Raw genomic sequence first — 23,271 nt, forward strand, 5'->3', positions numbered from 1 at the left:
AGAGATTCATTCCGTCTTCATCAGCCTCATGGTGGCTAGCCTGTCTTCCTGCTCCCCACACAGAGACCAAGGACCATCTGAAGGGCCTCAGGAGAGCTAGCCAGGCCCCAGGCAAGGAGACAATAAAGAATTTGGACTTTAACACCTGGCTATTCTTGTGGTGATTACTCAACTGAAAAGAAGGCGGTCCCAGAGACCTCCAGAAAACCAACCAAGAACACTACATATTCAGAAAAATAAAATACTATTGAAGAAAACTCACACTCAAAACCAATAAAAACAACAAAGAAATTATGACTTCCAAGCATTTACATTCAGTGGAAAGAATTGAAGCTGACATTTACATGGCACTTTTAGATTTTCAAAACCTTTCCCATATCTTCTCTAATTTGACTTTGATGACAATATTATGATTTAAATACTTCAGGTATTATTATATCCATTTGATAGATGAGAAAATCAGTTTTCAGAGGAGTTGATTAACTTACGTATGGTTACTTGAGCAATAAATATCAGAGGGCTTGAAATATTAACCAGAAAAAAATATTATAAGTTCATGGGATGTTTAGGTCTGATTCCAAGTCCAGTGTTCCATCCACTAGAACATGTTGCCTCTCACATATGAGTTCTAGTCTCATCTCTGCTGTTGATTTGCTGTGTGATCTTAGACAAATCATTGTCCAGAGAACTGGATTCTGCTTTCTTTCTCTATAAATAAGGAGGGAAGGATTAGAGTATCTGATGCTCAAAATTCCTTTTAGTTCTGACATTTTATGACAATATAGATGGCATTGTGAACTCTATCCTCAATTAATTCTTTGCCATGATTTTAATGTTCTAGGAAATAACAAGTAACTGGTGATGAGGAATCCTTAATTCTAACCTTGAGTCATTAGCTGGACAGATCCTTTGTCTTGTGTGAACCTTTGCCTATAGACTTTGTTTTTGTTTTTGTTTTTTTTTTTCAAGTTAAGGGAAAAATCTTCAATCTTTATTGAAGTGAAGAGGTGAAAAAGGATCGCGATAGCAACATGGGCAGCTGTGACAGGAAGCCAGCTAGCAGAGGGGGTTGGAGATGAAGGGCCGGCGCAATGGCAATGCAAGAAACTGTGTCAGGATGCCAGCCAGCAGTCACTCCTTCTGCTTCCCTTTCCACACCCCTGCCTCCACCCACCAAAATCATCATTTCCTATACAACACATCAGGACTTGCACAAAGAGTGGGTGGGGCCATTCTTTCTCCAAGCATATATATTAATAGAGTATGGTCCAATTACTATTTAGCCTCACGTGCTTGGGACCTCAGTGCATTAACTCAAGCCTCAGCCTATTACAGTTCAGTGCATGAAAGAGTTGTATTTCCCTTAGATTACTTGCTGTCATGGGAAGAGTGGGGATGAGGGAGCAAAGGAGAAACACTGGAATCACAAACTTTGACAAAAATGAATGTTGAATTCTCTACATGTATTTGGAAAAATACTAATTTCAAGATTAAAAAAATAAAATTTTAAATATACTATATGAAATTTTTCTAATGTAAACTTTTTCCCTCTTCTTACTCTCATTGGCCTCCCTCCTCTTTTATCTCAGTCTTTTTCCTCTGTCTTCCTTCCCTCCCCTTGTCCTTTTTTCTCTATTCTGCTGGCTTTCTCTCTGCCCCTCCCTTCTCAGAATCAGCACTCACTAGGTCTTTTCCAGTCTTTTACTGGGGCTGCTGATATGTCTTGTTCGATTCCAATTGTGGTTCTCACTTATATGAATTTTTTTTTTGTTTCTTCCAAAATTTTCTCTTTGATCTATGGGTTTCTAAATTTAGCACGAACATTCTGATGTTTTCCACAATGGATTTCGTTGAGATGGTATTGGGGGATTTTTTTTTCCTATTTTGACATTTTCCCCTCATGTCCTAGCATTCCAGGACAGTATTCCCAAATTATTGCTTGCATTACTATATTAAGGTTCTTTTTTTGGTCAAAATGTTCAGGTAGTCCAGTTCTTCAGTTTTCTATTCCTAATCTGTTCTCCAGATCTGTCTTTTAAGTTATTTTTCACGATGTTCAATTTGTTTTCAATATTTACAATCTCTATTGTCACTTCTTGGTTGTTCTTCACTTCTATGACTTCCTGTTAAGTCCCGATTAGCTCACTGGAGGCCATAGGATCAGACCGAATCAGGAGAAGTAAAAGTCTTTGGCCCTTAGGAGGAGAAGTGAAAGCAGCAGGCAAACTGCCACAGGCTCGCCCAAAGATGTATCTTCGATTGTCCCTGTCCAAAGTCACCAACTTCTCTCCTTCTCGTCCTGCTGCAAAGATAGTCTCTGGCCTCTGTCCCTCTGCCCTCTAATCCTTGCCTATGATTATCTTAACAGCAAACATTCACCCAGCAGCAACTGTGAGAAGAGCCATTTATCCAAACATATGCTAATAGAGTCATTGTCTCATATCCAATGAGTAATTACCCTTAACTGCTCCTCCTCTCATTCAAGCACACTTTTTTTCAGCATTTCAGCCCTTTACAGCTTCCCATTGCCAATCGTCATTTTTCAGACTTTATTTTCATCTTGAGACTCCTTTCTGCCTTTGAAAGTTTTTTTTTTTTTTTTTTTTTTTTTAATACTTTGGGTTTTTCTTGGAAGCATTTTTTTTTCCTGGTTACTTTTTTCTCAGTTTCTTTTGATTTTAAGTACTTTTTTGAGCTCTACACATTTTCTTTGGTTTTGCCGCCATTGCACATTACTCTTCAGGGTAAAAGCTTTTTTTACTGAAGTGTCATCCTCTGAAGATGAACTCTTGTCTTCCCTGTTCTGATAATATATTTTAATGGTGGGGTGCTTCCTTGCAGGTGTGTTTTTTAAAACGAGGAATGATTATTGAGCTCTTTTAATTGATGTATGGGGAGGGGGGAGAGTTCTTCAAGCTTCCTTTCAGAAGTGCCCTCTGACCAGGAACCCCAAGGACTCTGACCAAGGACCCCAAGGCAAGAGCTCCCCTTGCCTGCAAGTACCAGCAGCCAGCAGCATCCTGGATCCACTGCCTCTGCACCCGCCCAGAGCTGGATCCTCGCCAGGGCCACGTCCTCAGTGCCACGTCCAAGTGACCCAGCTGGACCTGGCTGCCGTCCTAGTCAGCCCAGCTTCCCTCAGGCCTCCAGGACTCGACCTCACCTTGACAAGAGAGTCTGGGAGAGAAAAGTGTCTGTGCTTCATCCTGAGGCTCTGGCCGCTCCCGGCTTAGCTGAGGGGCCCCACTTGTTTCGGGGGATTTAGCCTGGAGGTGTTGCCACTTTAGAGAGGTTCCTCACCAGTCCCATGGCTTTTTTCACAACCCTTTGGGTTGTGTGTGAAGGACCCCCTGTGATACCCCAAGTCTAATTTGTATGTCTACATTTTTCTAAGTTAACGCTTTGTTCCCTTTGTGGGAGAATTTTGTAGAGCCCAATCACCTCATCTTCCTAGTCCCCTCCAGAGCGGAAGTTTTTAAAACAGGACCAAAATGAACCTTGTTGTCCCCCACCGTTTTCCTTCGGGATTTGGGAGGAGTGCTTGGGAAGTGTTGCTGGAGGAGGTTTTGACTGGGGAGCCGAGGCTGGCTGGAATGTTCTGGTGCTCCTCGAGGACCCCCTGGTTTTCCCAGTACAACATGGCGGAGGTTGTTCGGGTGCCGCAGGCTCTTCTCCCCGGGGAGAACTCCTTGTCAGGACTGGGGACGTTTTGTTGTTCTTGCCAGGAGCAATGATTAATTAAAGGCCAGTAAGTGGAGAGCTTGGTCAAGGGGAGGAGCTTCTTCCCGGTGACAAATAGAGGAAGCTCTGGAAGAAACTTCGGGGGATGTCTTGGCCACCATTGTCAGGACTGGGGATATTTTTGTATTTCGAGGAACACTCATGATTTTGATTGGCCTAACTTGGGTCGCTCCTGGGGGTAGGGGTCCTCCTCCCTGAGCCCAAGGGAAGGACGGTTGGTAGAGAACTCTCAAGGATGTCCCGCCGTTAGATGGCAGGACTGGGAATATTTTGACCGGCTTCCGCTAGGGAGCAGCCATGGCCCAGCCTGGATCGGTTGTTAGAGCCGCTGCATCTGCCCCCTCGGGGCGCACAGAGGAGCCTAAAAGCCTGGTGTCGGAGCATGTCTCCACTTCTTTGGACAGCATAAAATGTTTCCTCTTCTGAGGAAAATCGGCTCCTTGCCCAGGACAGGCCGGGGAGGCTTTTGGATCACCAACGTGAGGCGGTTACTAAAGGAACTCTCAAGGGAACACGAGCTGTGTCAACAGCAAATTTCCTCCCTGAGGATGGGGCCACAATGTCCTTTCCTCCCGATTTTGGCCTTACCGCACTGCTCTCCTCCTGGACCTCGAGGTCCTGCACCTGCACATTTTCTCGCTCTGACAAAGGTGCGGTATGTTGACTTCGAGCTAGTACTGCTTTGGCTTTCTACAGTAGGCCCTTTCAATCCTCCTGCATGGAATCATGGGTAGATATCCGATTGTTTTTCCCCAAGGTGTTGACCAAATATTTCCTAAGTTCCTGGTCACCAGAGACTTCTTCAGTGAAAGTAGGGTCCTTGGTTCCCAAGCTTGGCCACCAAATGTAATGACCGCATATTTAAAGTCAGACGGAGTCAGGAATTCTTCAGTCTTCAATATTTATTGAAGTGAAGAGGTGAATAAGGATTGGGAGAGCAATAAGGGCAAGAAAGATTGCGATAGCAATATGGGCAGCTGCGTCAAGAAGCCAGCTAACAGAGGGGATCTGAGCTGAAAAGCCGTCGCAATGGCAATGCCGCCTATAGACTGTTAATATGAAAAGTGTAGGTGCTTAATAGACAGTTTACATGCTGAAGTGAATAAAGTACTAGAACTGCAGTGAAGAAACCATATTTCTGAGCTCAAATCTTGGGCTTTACTTAACAAGTTGTGATGTCTGACCGTGGGAAAACCACTTAGTGCTGTTTACCTCAGTTTCCTCATTTACAGATGTGTAAAATGAACTGGAGAAAGATATGGCAAACCACTTCAGTCTCTTTGCCAAGAAAATCTCCATATGAGATCATGAAAAGTTAGACTGAAATAACTGAACAATAAATGGATAATAATGTTCTCTAAGGTCCTTTGTAGCTCTATACTTCTAGAAATAAACCTAAATTTCCATAATCCTTGTGTAAGAGATGGTTACATATAACAATCCTTTTGTTAAGCATCCTTACTTCTTCTTTATCTTGTGCCAATTGTTGAATCATCTATTTGAAAAAAAAAACGCCCAAGATGGATCATGGTCAGTGGGAGAAGAGAACATTTTTCATTTTCAGTGAAAAGTTTCCTGGGGGAAAAAAGAGATCATTTTTGATATGAACATTAGTGTGGCATTTCCAAACCCACACTAGTGCGTTCTCAAAATTGCTATTAATTTTTCCCAGCCCACTGCCATTGTAAAAGCTACCAGACTATGATTATGTAGTAATTTACTTGCTATCTTTGCCTTCTCCATCAACAGTGTCATGTATAATTGAACCACATATTTGGGGGCTGGGGGGAAAGGCACTTTTATACTTAAAGGTAAGTGAGCTATTGTCTCAAGAAATCACCCAGGAACCAATTTCAATGCTAAATTGATATCAATGAGCATTATGACAAAGGCAGTCAGTACAAACAGTATGTTTAGTGCCTCCAAATTCATCTAGAGTGATGTCAGAGCTGATGGCTTTCTTAGTATGGTGGAGAGGAATGAGTTGAATTAGAATTAGTAGGAACTTGGATTTCTAGTCCTGCTTCCCTGTTGCATGATCCTGAATTGATCAGGTAATTTCTCTGTACCCTTTAACTGTAAAATGAAGCTGATAATACCTGTACTACTAGATGGCACAGAGGATAGAGCCTCTGGTCCAGAATCAGGAAGTTGATATTGTTGTTCTTAGGTCATTTCAGCCATATCTAACTCTTTGTGATCCATTAGGGTTTTCTTGGCAGAGATACTGGAGTGGTTTGCTGGAACTCAAAGTGGCCTCAGATACTTACTAGCTGGGTGACCCTGGGCAAGTCACTTAATTTTGTTTCTCCCAATTTCCTCAACTGTCAAATTATCTGGCAAATGAAACAGCAAACCACTCCAGTGTCTCTGCCAAGAAAACCCTAAATGAGGTCACAAAGAGTTAGACACAAGTGAAAAGCAACTGAACAAGCTGCACTACCTGCCTCTCCTCTCTATGAGAAATGTGCTTTGCAAACTTTAGGTATTAAAGCAATGTGACATTACTATTATTAGCAATAAGCTTGTTAAGTGTCAGATTGGATATTATGATAGAAAATTAGCACTATATGAAATACCTTCAGACATACCACTGGATTAGTTAAGTTAAATGACTAAGAAAAAAACAGAGCAAAGAAATCCATGACTTAGGGGCAGGAGAATAATTTGCTAAATATACTAACAGATTTGGGGAGGAAGAGCTATGTTGAAAGTGCTCCTATGTTTAATAGGTAGAGAGAGAGCAGATGCAAATGAAGTTATCATTATCACAAAATTCTTTAGCATTTTTCCATTTCATAAATAGTCATTAGTGAAAATAGATAAAGATTATTTTTATTCTCAATCCACTAAAGTACTAAAGCAGATGTACCAAATAGGGTACATCTATATATTTTATTTTATTTTAAACATATTTTAACAAGCATTCCAAGCTAAAAACCTACGTGATAATTTGGCTTGGACATGCAAGACAAAGCAATTAATGTGTTTTATATTAAATTTAATTGCAGTCAATTCAATAAATATTTATCAAGCAAGGCTCTATACCAAAATAGAAATAGCATTCCACAATGCCTGCTTCTTGGCTGTTGGAATACATTGTTTTTATCAGCTCATTCTACCAGGGGAAGTCTTCACATGCTTGGGGGTAGATGCATCCTATTCTCTTCCTCCCCAAGTCACTGATTCACACCCTCAACCTAATTTTAACTCATCTGCCAACATGGTTTACCAAGATGTGGCTGCTGAGTATGCTACAGCTTCCTGGAGTCATAGGTAAGAGTTAGGTGGATCAGGTGAACACCAAAGGTGAAAAGCAGTTCAAAAAAGGGATCCACAGCCCTCACACCAGAAGGACAAGTCTTCCCTGAACATAACTTACACTTCACAAAATGACCAAATGGTCTGTGAAATGACATTCTTGTTACTTTTGGATCAATCGATCACTGAAGCATTATGAAGGATCTACTATGTGCCAGGCAGTGTGCTATGCATTGACCATAAAGTTATAAAGAAAGAATATCTATTCTCAAGTATATATACATCAATATATGCAGAATAAATATAAGGAGAATAAATACAGAATACATAAAATGCAGAACAGAGGGAGCACTTGCAATTTAGAGAATCAGGAAGGGCTTCATATAGAAAGTAATAATTGAGTTACTATGTTAATTTTACTATATGTTTAAAAGGAATAGCAAGTTGTACATAATAGATTTGAAATTTTATATGCAATTATCTTTTTTATTATACTATGTTATGGAAATGCTTGTTTGATTCCACAAATTAAAAATAAAATAATTTTTAAAAAGATTATATGATGAGACAGAGGGGAGGAGGAAATGTTCTCTATGCATGGTGGTTGGCCAATGCAAAGACATGGAAATGGGAGATGGCGTATTACATGTGAAAAGCAAAGAAAAGGCCAATTAAAATGGTTTACAAAGAGGATGAGACATAGTGTAACGTCCAGTGAAGCTGGGAATATAGGTTAGAGCCAAGTTGTAAAGGATTTTAAGAGCTAAACAGAGGATTATCTTTTTGATCCTAGAAATAAAAGAGAGCCCATATGGAATGGGAAAATGGGGTGAAAAGGGGACATACTTTTAGGAGGTATACCAATTAGGCCTCCTAATTAATCTAGGCTAGAGGAAGTGAGAGACTGAACTGGCATGGTGGCTGTGTAAGTAGAGAGAAGAAGTATTAGAAATAGGAAGTTAGAAGGAGTAAAAAATTAATAATTAATTAAATAACACTGAGCTATGAACCTGAGAGATTTCTGAGAATGATGAGATAGAAAATTGTCTGTCTGTTCCTATCCCTTGACCAATCATTAATTGGGAAATGGCTCTTATTTTTCATAAATTTAATTCAATTCACTATATATTTGAGAAATGAAGCAAGACATCCTTTTTTTTTTAAACAATATTCTTCAAGTGATGCTATATAGGTAAAATGTGGATTACCATAGTCACAGAAGAATTAAAATTATATCCAAAGTACAACGGAGAGGAACAAACTATCAAAGTGAGGATGGAATGTAGCACCAAATGAAGAATTTCATTAGCAAAGAAATGGGTAGAATGTCATCAGAGAACTATGTGATGGGAAAAGAAAGAGCTAGAAGAGTCCTCATACTGTACTTATTGTTGAACAATGGATGTCAAGATGGCTAAAGGAAGGACCTGAGCATATGGCTTGACCCTTCTGGGGAGAATTTATAGAAGATCATGGACAAAAGCTGCATATAATGAGAGGTGTATGATTGTAGTTTTCATGGTTGGCAGCAATACCCACCTTGATTATAGCTCCACAGAAATGCAAATGTATTGAATGGGGAGCCAGTGAACATTTTGAGCTGATGAGTGATGTGATCAGAACTGTAGATTAAGAAGATTATTCTGGCAATTATTTCAGGGACTGACTTTAAGAAGTAGTTTCTGAGAAGCAGGAAGACTAGTTAGTAGACTATTGCTGAAGTCTAGGTGGAAGGTGGTGAACACCTGAATCAGGATGTGACAGTGGGAATGAAATGAGAGCAATTGGGAAGTCATGCAGTCAAACAACAACATTATTGAGAATTGACCTGATATACTCAATGAGTGAGAAGATAATTGTGGGAGGGAAAACTCTTTTTTTAAATCCTAATTTCTGCTTTAAGATATCCTTCAGATATCAAAAATTTCATGAAAAAAATTTCTAGATTTCAGAGAAATCTCTCCCTCTTTCTCTCTCTGTCTCTGTCTCTCTCATTGTTAAGAAGCTAGATAGCCAAAGTGCCCAGCTTCTTATGATTTGAGACTTCATATAAGGTCTCATAATTGAATATGGAGTTATGAAATTATGATTTATTATCAGTAAGTCTTTGATTTGATTTTATATTCTTGTATATTCAGGGTCACATAAAAAAGGGTCACAAGTAGAAAAAATTTAAGAAGGCCTTTCATAGTACACAAAGCAATAGGTCTAGAGTTAGAAGACCTGATTTCAAATCCTGCCTCAGACACTTATTACCTGTATGACTTTGAAAAAACCATTCAACCTCTATTTGTCTCAACTTCCTCAGCAGTAAAATGGAGATAATTATCATACTTGCCTTCCAAGACTGTGAAGATAAAATGAGGTGACAGTTGTAAATCTGGTACTTGGTATATTTTTGTTCGGTCATTTTTCAGTTGTGTTCAGCTTATGATCCCATTTGGTATTTTCTTGGCAAATATACTGGAGTGGTTTGCCATTTTCTTGTTCAACTCACTTTACAGATGAAAAAACTGAGGTAAACATAGTTAAATGACTTGCTTGGGGTCACCCAATTAGTTCATGATTAAGGTCAGATTTGAACTCTTAGAAATTTTAGTCTTTTTGACTTCAAGCCCAATACTTATGTCCCATGGCATATAGCAGATATTACATATATAAATGGTTTGTTGTTGTTGTTGTTGTTATTAATTATATTATCCATGACCTTCTCTCACATATCAACTCCCAACTCACATAGAAATGGAATGGTTATTGGTTAGGGTAAGGTAATCAGTACATGTTGGTTGGAAGCAACAGAGAGGTCATAAATTGTAGAATTAGGGGCTAAACGTGACCTTAGAGACAATTTAGTCTTATCTCTTCATTTTATAGAGATAGAAACTGAGGATCAATGAGGTTAAGTTACATTGAATTATTTGTTGAATTCAATATAAATGCCATTTATAATTTTATAGCTTTTATCTAAGGCATATAAGTTTTATCTAAGGCATATAAGGCAAATAATATTTTATTTATTTTATTTGTATATTTGCTTTTAAGTCTTCATTCATGAAGAGGTTTTGCCTTTTCCCCTATATAAATCTTTGAACATATTTTGGGAAGTGTTCAGAAAACAATCTTAAGGGCAGCTTGACAATGGCTCCTTGGTATTGTTCATATGAAACATGAATCTTATGTTTAATTTGGATAAGAGTTCCCAGACTTTAAGAGTATGAGGACAGCTTAATGTTTAAAAAAAGTTAATTTAAATGTACATGATAGAAGCTGTATTGTTATTTCTGACTTAGAAAATGCATGGTATGGATCTGCTAATGCTTTTAAAATATTTTTTTAAATTCATGACAATAACTTATACATACATAAAAATATAGTAATACATTTGGACACAAGATCTATTATGTATCCAAACTACAGAAGTTATGTTTACTCATTGATTATACTGAATCATGTTGTATATTTTGGTAGAGCTAAAAAAAGACAATAGTTCTCAAGCATAATATTCTCAATTCCCCTCTAAACAATCCATGAATCTTGAGCCCAATGGATGTGAATTTTTAATCAGCTTTTCATCATTTTACATAGAAGGAAACTGAGACCCAGAGAATTGAAGTAAAATAGAATTAAGGAGAAACAATTTGGGGTCAAGTGCTATGAAAAAGGTATTCCTCTTAACTGTCTTATCAAATCACTGTGTTCATTGTACTATAGTCAATGCAATGTAAAAAAGTACTGTTTAGCAGCTAGGTGGCACAGTGGATAGAGTACTAGGCCTAGAGTCAGACTAACTCATCTTTCTGAGTTCAAATCTTGCCTCAAACACTTACTATGTCTTACTGTATAATCCTGGGCAAGTACCTTAATTCTGTTTTCCTCAGTTCCCTCATCTGTAAAATGAGCTGAAGAAGGAAAAGGCAAACCATTCCAACATTTTTGCCCCAAATGAGGTCACAAAAAAGTCAGACATGACTGAAAACAACAACAAGTACTATTTGGCTAGTGTACTAATCCACCAAATTTTTAACCAAGGAACCAGAGATATGAATAAAGTAACAAATATTTAATTAGGAGAGAACAGCAAAGTAAATAACAAACAATAATAAATAACTTTTATATATTACCCTAAGGTTAAAAAACAACAACAACTGTGTTTTAATTCATTTGATCAAGTAATGTAAAGATTTCCAGCTCATTATACACAAAGGGATATAGATTTGCATGACATTGGAGAAGACTACAGATTCCCTGGGAGACTCTTGCTTTGAGATGTTTCACATCCCAGCAAGAGCCTCCTTCTGCATAAATAAATATAGCTTCACCTCTTCTAGTTCTTTGACTTGGTTTGGGCACTGTTTACCTCTCTGCTCTGTGAGGCATCCACTCAGGATGCTCTTGTTCTTATTTGCTGGGACTCTACACTCATTGTCTGGATGCAGATGCCAAAAAAAATTTCTAATTTCTATTGAGTAGAATTATTTACTAATTCTGTCAGTCTCCTTCACTGCCCCTTGTTGCTGTTGCTTTGGTGAAATAGTATCTTTCTCTAAGACTTAGTCCACCTGAGTCACATGTCTTGGACTAGTCAACTTGTGTTAAAACATTGACCTTTCATGGCCCATAGCCTCTGCCCTAACAGAACCCTCAAAGCTGCTGATGGACCTCTGCTGACCTGCCTCTCTGCCTCTGGAAGTCTCCAGCTTTTTCTCTTAGTTATGAGTGCAACTGATAACTATTTTACTTCTCATTCTCAAGGTAGAAATAGCCCATGATCCAGTTTGCTCATCTACTGAATCTGTCAGAAACTGTGAATATAAAACTGCATCTTTCCCTTTGTTTTTTCAGTTCCTGATAAGCTCAGGGCCTCTAATCTGGCCATGCAAATGGACCTGAAATTCAGGAAAGCCCCCAGCTTGTAAATGGAGAGGGGTATGGCTCATCCCCTGCCTCCATCAGTCCTGCCCTTACAAAGAGTTCTACTACCCTTAGAATTGCAAATGTTTGAGCTTCCCCTAGACGAAGCCATGAGTCATGTCTTCTTTGAGCATTCTATCTCAGATTGATTTACAATTACTTCAATCCAATTAGAATTCTTAAAACAAGGATATTGATTTTTTCCTAAGGAAACTCAAAAGTTGATTTGATTTGATTCAACTTCATGTGAATCTATAGACATTTGCTTTTTAAGATTAGCTTACAAGAACCAGTTCTGGTTTTGAAACGTCGTAACACACAACAATGAATAATCTAGTTTGAGTTTAGCTGGCCAGAGGATTTGGAGCAGAAAAATACTTAGAGATCCATCCAATCCAGGGTGTCTGAACATGGAGTCCATGAATTTAATTTAAAAAAAAAAGCAACTATGCTGATAGCTCCAACATAGTTGCTTATTTTAAAAATTATGTTCCTTTGTGATCATATGCATTTTTTTCATGCCTTGAAAAGCATTATTCCAAAAAGGGTTCCTTCCATTGGCCAAAGGGGTCTATGATATTTAAAAAAAAATGATTAAGAAACACAAATAGTCTAATCCATTCATTTTGCAAAGGAGGGAATTCAGGCCCAGAGAGATCAAGTGAATTTTCCAGGGGTGCTCAGAGAGCAAGGAGTAGAATAGAGAATCAAACTCCAATACTCTGTGCTGGTGTCTAGTCTTTATTTTATACAAAATAATCCAATTCAGTGTTGGTAATCTATAAGACAAAAGGTGATAAGCAAATTCTAGGACTATCAAAATGTAAACATATAAAGAAAATTTTTTCTTTTTTTATACTTCTCTTCTTTTCTCTCTTTTCCGCTTCTCTTTTCTTCTCTCCTCCTCTTCATTTTCTTCTTCTCTTCCTCCTTCTTCCTTTTTCTTCTCCTCTTTTTCTTTTCTAATTTCTAAGATCAGAGATATTTCAAGATGCTCTACTTAAACATGATTTAGTTGGGAAGTGATAAACTATAGCCCTAATTCACTGCTTGCTCCCCAGATTTGGCATTGCCTTCAATGCCTACGAGGTAGAATACATTATTTAAGGTCAAAGGACCACTACTTGACCCAGTGTAGATGCTGATATTAACTCTTATAAGAAGTTAAGAGTTCAGAAAGATTTATCTTTTCTCTTTTCATTGAGCAAATTCAGAAACCAACTTCTGTGGTTTTGTGTCCATAGAATCAGATTAATGGGTTGGAGAAAAATGACTATTTAGATCTGATGAATGCGATGATGTGACTGAGCCTTCTTTACAGTTGCACAAAAAATAATACCCTACTTTTGCATTGCACAATACCTTTCACTTTTCCAAGTTTTCTCTCACCCATGATCTCATTTGATTCTTCCTATAATCCAAGGAAAGGAGTACCTGAGGATCACCCCATTTAGCAGAAGAGAGAGCTGAGACAAAGGGAGAGCAGCCAATGACTTGTCCAGGTCACAGGGCTAAGGAGTATAAAGTGAGAAAGCTAATCCTGGCCCCACTGATTTTTACTATTTATGTTAAATCATATTGTGTCAGCTAGACTATCATTCTGGGTCAGAAATTATATGTTTCTGCATAAACAGAAAAAACCCAGAATTTAAAAACATGCTGAGTATTAAGATTTATTTTCCATTCTCTTGAATGATAGATTTATTTTATTCTTAAGCACAAAGTGCTATGTTCATAGGCTTTGCTGGAATCATATTCCATGGGTTTGTGGTCTAGAAAAAGAGGAAGCCCTATTTTACTTTCTTATATTCTACCTATCATGTGAGTCAACCCAATTATAGTGATCTCAATGATCTTACGAAAGCTTATTATGCTCTCTAGGTCTTGAATTTATCATTTTTAAAATTAGGTGGATGGACCAGAAACCATTTAATGGATATTCCAATCTTCAAACATTCCATGATTATTCTGAAATAAAACCTAAGTTAAAAAAAAATCTGTCTGGTATCTGGGTAAAATTAAATTGTGTCCAGTTATGATACTGGTGATCTGCCATAGGCTTTGATGGACCCCCTGTTTTGGAGAAAATCTAGATAGGAGCAAGGCTAACCATGAAAAAAGAAGATGGACATTGTAGAAGTGCCATCTTTTCTATTTGATTCTTCCTATTTAATGATCCTATAGCTGTGGAATTCTGGGGAAGGGATGGAGTTACTCAGGACTTGAGAGGGGAAAGATGAGAAGAAATGGTTTATTCCTCTATTTGGAGAGACAACTGTCAAATGCTAGCTTTATTGTCACCTCTATCTACTATTTTTGGTTTGAGAAGAAATAAGGGAAAGAGAGAAGGAAAGGAAGGAAAATGAAGAAAATAGGAGGATATAGGAGAGTCTTCTGTAGTGTTTTGCTCTGCTCAGAAATATGGAGAAATGGAAGTGATACTAGCAAATAACAGAAGGGCAAATAAGGAAGGGTGATTGGAGGTTTTCCCAAAAGTACATAATCTGGAGTATGCAAAAAATGTAATATATACAAAAATGTAATATAATAACCTTAAATGATTGGGTGAACAAATTTTAAATTAGTTTCAGATACTTTTTTAAAAAGCATTTATACTCCAGAAGTTTATAAATAACTATATTTAGCACCTAGTTGGTAAGAATAATTAATCAATAAGGGAAGCTACCTAATGGTATATTTTCCCTGGCTAAGTAGCTGAACTCCAAATGACCTCTTTCTGAGATTAAGTTCACTCTCCATTGATCTCTGGCTGATATTAATTTAAAATTCTTTGGTGATAGTAATATTCTGTAATTCATAGCCATAATAATAACACCTAGAGAATGTTATTGTTTAGAGAGTATTGGTATTAAAGATATGGGCTTTGTTTGAAGTAGAAAATCGACATCATTTAAAGAACTTCCCAATTTTCCAAAAGCATTCCAGCCTACTCTTTATTTTTCATTTAATTTTGGGTCCAACTCTTTCGTTATTTTCTTTGTCAAAAAACTCTATGGCTTGTCTGTTGTACAGTCTGAATAATAGGCATCCTTCATGTATTTTGTTTTGTTTTGTTTTTCCTGTGTGAAATTTTGCTTTACCCCATTAACTAAGGCTGGAATATAACAACAGAATTCCAGAATGAATCTACCCTAAAGTATAGGAGGAAGATTGCCTTTTTGACTATTTAGAGAATGAACTAGGAAACTCACCAGATATCATTGTTCACAGTGGGATATTAAAAAAAAGAATTGGAAGCTGTCACTTGGAACTTCTTATGGTACCTTCTGTCAAATCACAACCACAAAAGGATAGAAAAATGACCATTTTTATGGTCTCTATTTTCCTTCTTTTAAATATAATTCAATACATCATGGACCTAATGACATTTTAACAGTTTAAAATTGTAATGGCTGTCAGAACATCAATCATCTAAAACCTGGGACACTATAACCAACAATAATTCAGAATAAACACACAGCTCAAAACATGGAAAATGCTTTATCCCCTCTCCAGCTTGAATTAATCATTTAAACTGAGTCAAACCACTGCAAACAAAAACCATTTTGTAGAAAGCTGGTGGCTCCAAAAGCCTCAAGAAGAACAGGGGATTAGAAATAGATTTGGAATACTAATTAGAAGCCTATTTCTGTATGTGACTTAGGTCCAATCACTTCATTTTTTTGTGCTTTGGTTTCCTTATCTGTAAAATGGGAATAACAGTGCTTACATTATCTATTGCCCAGGGTTATTGTAAAGATCAAATGAAGTAATATGTGAAAGTGCTTAAAAAAATAAAAAATATATATATTATTAGGCAAACACCATTGTTGACTTCATGCAATTAGAATTTTAGGCAATGCCAAATTCTTACTTGTTTTTATAAATTTTAAACAATTAAAAATTATGTTAAAATTTGCATGGAACCAAAACTGACACCACTAATTCTGTTTATCTTCAAGAAGGTTACTTTGAAAAGAAGAGCATAGCAAACAATCCTGTTAAGCCTTACCACAACATTTCTTTAACTAGAGATAACTACTTTACTGTGGCAATGTCAACCATCTTTCTACAAGGACATAACAAATTACTGTAGCTTGCTGACATAAGAGAGAAGGAGAAATTTCAATGCTGTAGAATTAGGGAGCTGGAAAGAACACTGGAAATCTTCTATTCAAGTCCTCTCATTTTACATGAAAGAAAATTGAAGTCCAGAGAGATTGAATTATTTATCCCTTGGTCACACAACTAGCAAGTAGTCAACCCAGGACTCCTATCTGTTACATCAAGCTTCTCCTCTCAAATGTGCCAATTTTCAAAGAAAGAAGAGTAGGGACTTCAAACTAGAGACCAGGGAACCTGATTTCAATTCCTAGCAAAATTGCAAATTATATATTATTAAATAATATTATCTAAAATACTATCATAAGAAAAGTAATGATTAAAGGGTGGTTAGTGAACATAAAAATGAAGTAAGGATCATAAATAGCCAGCATAACTTCATGAAGATCATTATATTCTTTGACAGAATTACTACACTTCTAAATCAGGGAAAACCTGTTGGAAAACTATATCAATAGGTTTTAGTAAAGAATTTGATGAAGACTTGCATGCTATGCTTTGGAAAAGATGGTGAAATATATGTGTGTGTGTGTGTGTGTGTGTGTGTGTGTGTGTGTGTGTGTGTGTGTTAACTTGGAGAGAAGTTTCTAGTGGAGGGCCCAGGGGATCTCTGCTTGATCTTGGGTATTTGACTTTTTTTGTCAATGACATCTCTTTTCTCTACTCTAATATCTGTCTTTCTATTCAGGGACTTCATTCTACACCTTGATTCTCTTTTAAGCAAGTTGACCTTCCAATTCATCTGTGTTCTAGAGTCCCATAAACAACAGCTTCTTTCTATTTCAATTGCCCAGAAGTATAATCATCCCTTAGATTTCTTCATTGTCATAACTGTACCACTTTTATGATGCTGAATTTTCTGATGACATTGAATCTTCTGATCATAATCTCCTGTTCTTCTATCTCTCCCCTTTGCTTTACTAACTCTGGTCTTCATCCTCACTGCAATGTCTGCTCTTTCCCTCCCTCCTTCTTTCCCCATGCATCCTTCCAGTACATAATCACTGCTCTGAGTTCACTTACTTCTCATCACAATCTTGATCTACAGTTGAACATTTCAGCAATTCATTATCCTTCATTTTTAACTCCCAAATCTCTTTGTATTATAGTCACACACACATATATACACACACATGTGTATATATGTTTATATATGTGTGTCTGTGTATCTGCCTTGATAAGTCCCACCAACCTCCTTCTTAGTGGCAATTCAGGAGTGACTTGAATGGTCTTCTTAAGGCTTTCTTTTTTTATTCTGTCCTATATTGTCTATTGTCATTGCACATTTTAAAACACTAGAAAGATAAGAAATAGAATTATGAGACACAAGGAAAGATAGTATCTAGTATAGAATCCAAGGAGATAAAAAAGTAATTAGGTCCATGAAAATAAAAGTGCCAAAAAGAGATAATCATATAAACCAAGATGGGTGAAAGATAAAGGTTGGGCATAAGGAAATATGAGGAGGTGAATCAAGAAGAACCCTCTGGAGTGCACAGCAGAAAATAATTGTCTGTTGATAGGGCCAGGGGATTTGGAGATGCTTTTGACCAGGCACGGAGGGATGGTGACTCCTCTAAGTTAGACATCTTAAAGCATTCATGTCTCTTTGGGCCTGACACCTAATATTCATTTCTAGTGGGACTTCTTTTCATTCATGATAAATTGTTTCTTCCAGCTTAAAGTTTGGAAAATCTTTGGCAGCAAAACTCTCAAGCAAAGAAAAATATATTTGTGGGCTTTTTTTGTTTTATTTTTCTAGCCGTAAAAAAAAACCAAATCTTTCTTTTTGGGGGTTTGCTGTTACCTTGATTAAAAAACAAAAAACAAAATGAAAGGCAATTTTTCAGGTGAAAAAATGTCTGACTTACTGAAGAAAGAAACTGTTTGAATATGTGATTTTCCTTTTATGAATTCTTGGGAAATATAAAAGAACCATTTTACACAGCAATAATTCTGACATCAGATTTTAGACTATTTTAACAAGACTTGTGAATTGTGTATGTCTTATCAAATTGATGGCTCTGGGAATCTTTCTCTGGAAGCCTAATGCATTAAACTTTAATTGGGTGGGCTTGGAAGTGTCAAATTTATTTTGGTATTTTGGTTCTGTGAGATGCAAAAAAAAAAAAAAAAAAAAAAAGAACCACTGTTGAACATATAACAGAGGCTCAAATCCATGATTGTGAACTAATTGATTTGCTATAAATGGATCCTTATATTCTTCTGACTGGCATGAAATCATTGCTGAATTAAAAAAGGGATCAGCAATATGGATTAAATTTATAGTATTCCCTATGCTTTTGGATGTCCCCAAGTACAACAGATTCTAGCAACTGCAGAACACATTTTATATATATATATATATATATATATATATATATATATATATATCTGTTAAATATCTTCACAGCTTTGAGGCAGACAGCATTAAAAGAAGGTGACTTCTTCCTTTACTTTAAACTATAATTAATAGGAATGAGTTGATCTTCTGCTTTAGTGAATCCAAATTGTGGTGATGGAAGCAAATGTGTTCTGGGAATGGACATCAGATTTTAGGAGAATATGATTCAAGAGGAGAATAGGAGAAATATTTCGTTGTGTAAAGAGAAGCTAATTCTAAGTTATCTCCGCCAAACATAGTTCCAAGTAGGTAAAGGATCTCCTGAAAAGCCAACCCTGCATGGACAGGCATTTCATAGGATCAAGGTACCTGTGAAAATAGATCATCTCCTTGGTTGGCCTCCATGGTTTGTGGAAAGGCAACTTCCAATCCTTTGGAGCTAGCAGCAGCAAAATCTGTTGTCTACTCACTTATTTTGCCTTAACTGAGTTCTCTTTTGAAGTCTGAGAGCTCTCTGCTCCACAAGGTACTGTGAAGAGGGATCAAAATGAAACTCCCTATTTTTAATCCTGTTTTTCTTCCTAGGGAGAAGATCTGCTCTATTTTCTTCCTAACTTCAGTCAAAAGAAAGCTGCCTTTAGTGTGCTTCCACACAGGTGGGAAGCAGTACAATTACCATAATTATTTGTTAGAAATGACATAGGAGTAATTTTCTTCCTCTATTGAAAATCAACTGCTCCTCTTTTGCTTAGCAAATGAGAAAATTAATTGATTTCAATAAAAGAACCATTTAAACCTGCTCAGTAACTGCTTTGGAAAGCCAAAAAAATAAAAATAAAAAAGCAGCTTTTTATTGAAAATGCACATTTGGTATTTATGTCCTGAATCATTCAAAATTTATTCTCAAAAATCATAAAGAAAAATACTCAGTCTCATCAGATTTAACATGAATTGTAGCAACCATAATTGAAATATTCAAGATTAAGTTAAGTTACACTTATCTAATTGACTGGAAAAAATTTTTGGTAGTATTTCTTAACATATAACTCTATAGGGCTATATGGCATATCTCTGTGGGACAATTTACAATAAGATATGGATTAAGTACTTTATCCACTGCACCATCTAGCTACCTCTTTAAGCCTTCTCAGGTACAAGACAAGACAATGGAGACAGAGAGGGAATCGAGCTTTCATTTTATAAGGAACATGTGGCTAGCCTAAGGGGTTAACATTTTTGAAGTTGTGGCATCTTTTCATTGATTTCAAAATTCCTCTCCCATTCTGTCTCCAAATACACCTAAAGAACTATATGGAATGTATATAGACTTGGAATGGATGTTAGAGTTGAATGGTACCAAAATATTTATTGTATGACTGAGGAAACTGAGGAACATGAAATCACTCTGTCCAAGGTCATTCAGATAGTGAGTAGCAGGGCTAGATTTCTAAGTACTCCACTTCCACATCCAGTGCTTGTTAAGGGCTGAAACTCTGAATAGGTACACTTGAATCAGACAAACGAGCACTTAAGGCTAATTACCTATTGGACAATAACTCTATTGCCATGGTTTGGAATTTCTCTTCTGACAGTTAATGCTAGCTCAATGCTTGCGGTTAGGAGAATCGTAGGAAGGATTAGGGGGTGGAGTAAGACAAGCCAGAGTCACTTTGGAGATGGACGAAGAGAAAGGAAGTTGGTGAAGAGTTTGTGGAAGTTTTGTCCATCTCCTTCACTTCTCCCCCTAAAGATCAAGGACTTTTGCTTATCCTGACTCTGGCTGATTCTGAGGCCTCCAGGGAGCTAGCCCGGAACTTACAAGTGCTTTTTCCAAATTAACTTATTTAAGACATCCCACAAGAAATCTGGGAATCCTCCCAGATGTCATGAAATCAGAGTTGACAGTGCTGAATTGGTTCTGTAATTACTTCATGACATTTATCCATTTGAGGTAAATTCTGAGTATTTAAAATGGAACCATCCATCTCTCCCCTACCCTGAATCCCTCTGAGTATACTAGATATCTCTCTTCATTCCATCTCCATCTTACATATGTGGAATCAGGTCTAGCCTTAGAGAAGAACCCCTAAGGCAACAATGATAAGGAATGGGTCCTTCAAAATTACATCCTCTCCACAACCCATGGAGTCTCTAGAACTCCATCTTGCTCTATATATACAGGAAAATCAATTCCCACAGGCGTTTTCCCTGAAAGTTAGTTACAAAGAGGACTAGAAAAGACTTCAGGTACAAGGAGATATTTAAAATAAATCTCAAAGAAAAATAAACATTTCAAAAGATGGCGTAGTGCCAGACCTGAGGGATTAGTCAATAAAGAAGCTTGATGATGGGGCATAGAGTATTGTATGTAATCAGAAAACCTGAGTTCCAATTCTCTCTTCTATTTATTACCTGTAGTAGCTAGGTGGCAATTGATGGAGAACGAGGTTGAGAATCAAGAAGATTCAACTTTGTGAGTTCAAATCTAGCCTTAGACATTTCCTAACTGTCTTCTGTGATCCTGGGCAAGTCATTTAATCCTGGTTGTGTTAATATCCTCATCAGAAAAATGAGCTAGAGAAGGAACTGGCAAATCACTCCAATATCTCTTCTAAGAAAACCCTAAATGGGATCACAAAGAGAAGGATGTGACTGAAAACAGCTGAACAAGAAAAATTTTATGTAATTTATTGAATTTTTCTGGAACTGTTTCACCAATCAATGAACACCATCATTGTTGTTATTGTCTATTCTGCAAGAGGGAAGTCTTCACATGCTTGCAGTAGAATCTCTTCTAATTCTAAGTTTATTATTTCTAGAAAGATGTTTTGTTGAAGTAAGTAAAGAAAATAATCTTGTCTCCCCTACCCTGATCCCAGTCAACTAAGTAATCTATTTGTTCATCACAAATTATTTCCATTGTCTTGGATCAAAGATTAGATTAAAAAGGGATGACTACCAGTCCCTTCTTGGAGTGGTATATAGTTTTGACATTATTCACTTGGACAAGGGCAATTCAATTAAGCTAATTAACAAATTGTTACTTTGATATTTATTAAATGTGTACCATACATCTAAAATGTTCACACTTTATGAATATAAGAAGAAATAATAGGTTACTGGAAGAATTGGACAATATTTTTTGAAATTGTTATTTATCCTTTGTTTTTGAAGAGGATGAGTGTTATCATGACAAAATGGGGGACTTTTATGTGAATTGGATTCAAATGAGGCAGAATTAGGCAAAGTCATCAGCCTCACTCTCTTTTCCAGAGTCATCAAAGATGAGGGACAAGACAAAAAGTCTTTCAGTGGATATAGTGAATGGATGATCTTCAAGCTGTAGATTGTCTGACCAATCTTTGTGCCTACTTTAACTACTTCTATAGCTGTTAGAATAAATTGTTGTTATTGTCTATTCTGCAAGAGGGAAGTCTTCACATGCTTGCAGTAGATATCCTCCTAAGTCAGTGATGGGCCTGAGGTCTGCTTGTTAATCTCAACCTAGTTCAGCTTGCCTGCCAAGATGGCTTTTACTGGGGTGTGGGCATTGTACAAGCTATGGTTTCTTGAACTTTTTGAAATATCATATAACCAAAGAAATAAAGTTAAAAATTAACTCAGAGGCTAATTGGTCCAGTCTCTCACTTCTCTCTCTTTCCCTGCTCCACTCTTTTCCTTCCCCATATTTTTCCCATTTTCTTTCCTCCTTCTGTTTCCTGATCCTTTTCTTCCCTACTTGCCCATCTGAACCTTGCCCAATCCTTTCCCCCCTCTTCCTCTCTTTCTCTCTTCCTTACTCTTCTCTTCCTTTACTGACCAGCTGCTCCCTTCAGAAACCCAGGGCTGGTAGTAGAAGGGGATGTGATTTCATTCGCATTCAAGTATATCTAGTAAAAAATCTCCTAGGCACAAACCACTTAGGATGCTGCTGAGCTGGGATGAAAACACAATAGCTGTCCTTAAGGAGCATGCTCCCCAATTAGGGGAAATTAAGTATAGCTAAAATACAAACTAGAAGTTGATCAATACCATTAGACAAGTATAAAAAAAAAACTAGAAAAGGGACATGTTGCATTTAGAGAAAAGATCAATAAAGGTTTTAAGGAATGGGTAGCATTTCATCTGGACCTTGAAGGATGGACAAGTATGATTCCAAGCGATGTAAATACAAATGAAGGTTCTGATATATTTAACCAAGATCATCATAATATAGCAGAAAGAATACTGGATCTAGACTAAGAAAGCCTCAGTTCTAATCATACCTCTAAAGTCAACTACTTCTGTGATGTTCACCTTCCTAGACCTCAATTTCTTCAACTGTAAAATAAGAGAATTGTACTAGATAACCTTGGAGGACTGTTGTGACTCCAGATCTAAGAATCTCTGACTAAAAATTAGAGCCTGCTATGTCCCTTTTGTATCTTGAATAAGAATGATAAAGAGCAGCATAAGAAACAATCATTTTCCCACAATACCTTTGAGTACAAGGCCAAAAAAAGATGAGAATTTTTTGTCTCTGTTGTATAAATCAGGATGATAAGGTGAATATAGCTTCTTTGATTTTAAAGACCTCTTTTATGCAAATACACTTACTGCTCAATCAATTCAGATAACATTTTCCTTTTTTTTTTTTTTAAATAAAAAGTGAAGCAATGTTCTGCAAAAAGCTGATATCATTCTGTCAGTCAAAAACCATCTGCTGCATAGGAACTGCTGCACCAAGAGGGAGTCTAGTCTTGCTGGTCCAGAGCAGTCAGCCAGTATGATAGCAGATTTTTCATTTGGAAATTGCATTGTAATTGAATATTCTTTGATACTGTATGAAATGATTGGGTGACCCCTCTTTATGATGGTTTCTATTTCTTCATAACTGCTGATTTCTATAACTT

General features: G+C 37.0%; 1 pseudogene; it reads left to right on the forward strand.

The window, feature by feature from the left end:
• Window positions 1-4,300: 4,300 nt before the first annotated feature.
• LOC127546936 (heat shock cognate 71 kDa protein-like) overlaps window positions 4,301-23,271 on the forward strand; it is a 173,557-nt pseudogene continuing 154,586 nt past the window's right edge.

Source organism: Antechinus flavipes, chromosome 2 (genome assembly GCF_016432865.1).
Source record: "Antechinus flavipes isolate AdamAnt ecotype Samford, QLD, Australia chromosome 2, AdamAnt_v2, whole genome shotgun sequence".
Classification (NCBI taxonomy): Eukaryota; Metazoa; Chordata; class Mammalia; order Dasyuromorphia; family Dasyuridae; genus Antechinus; species Antechinus flavipes.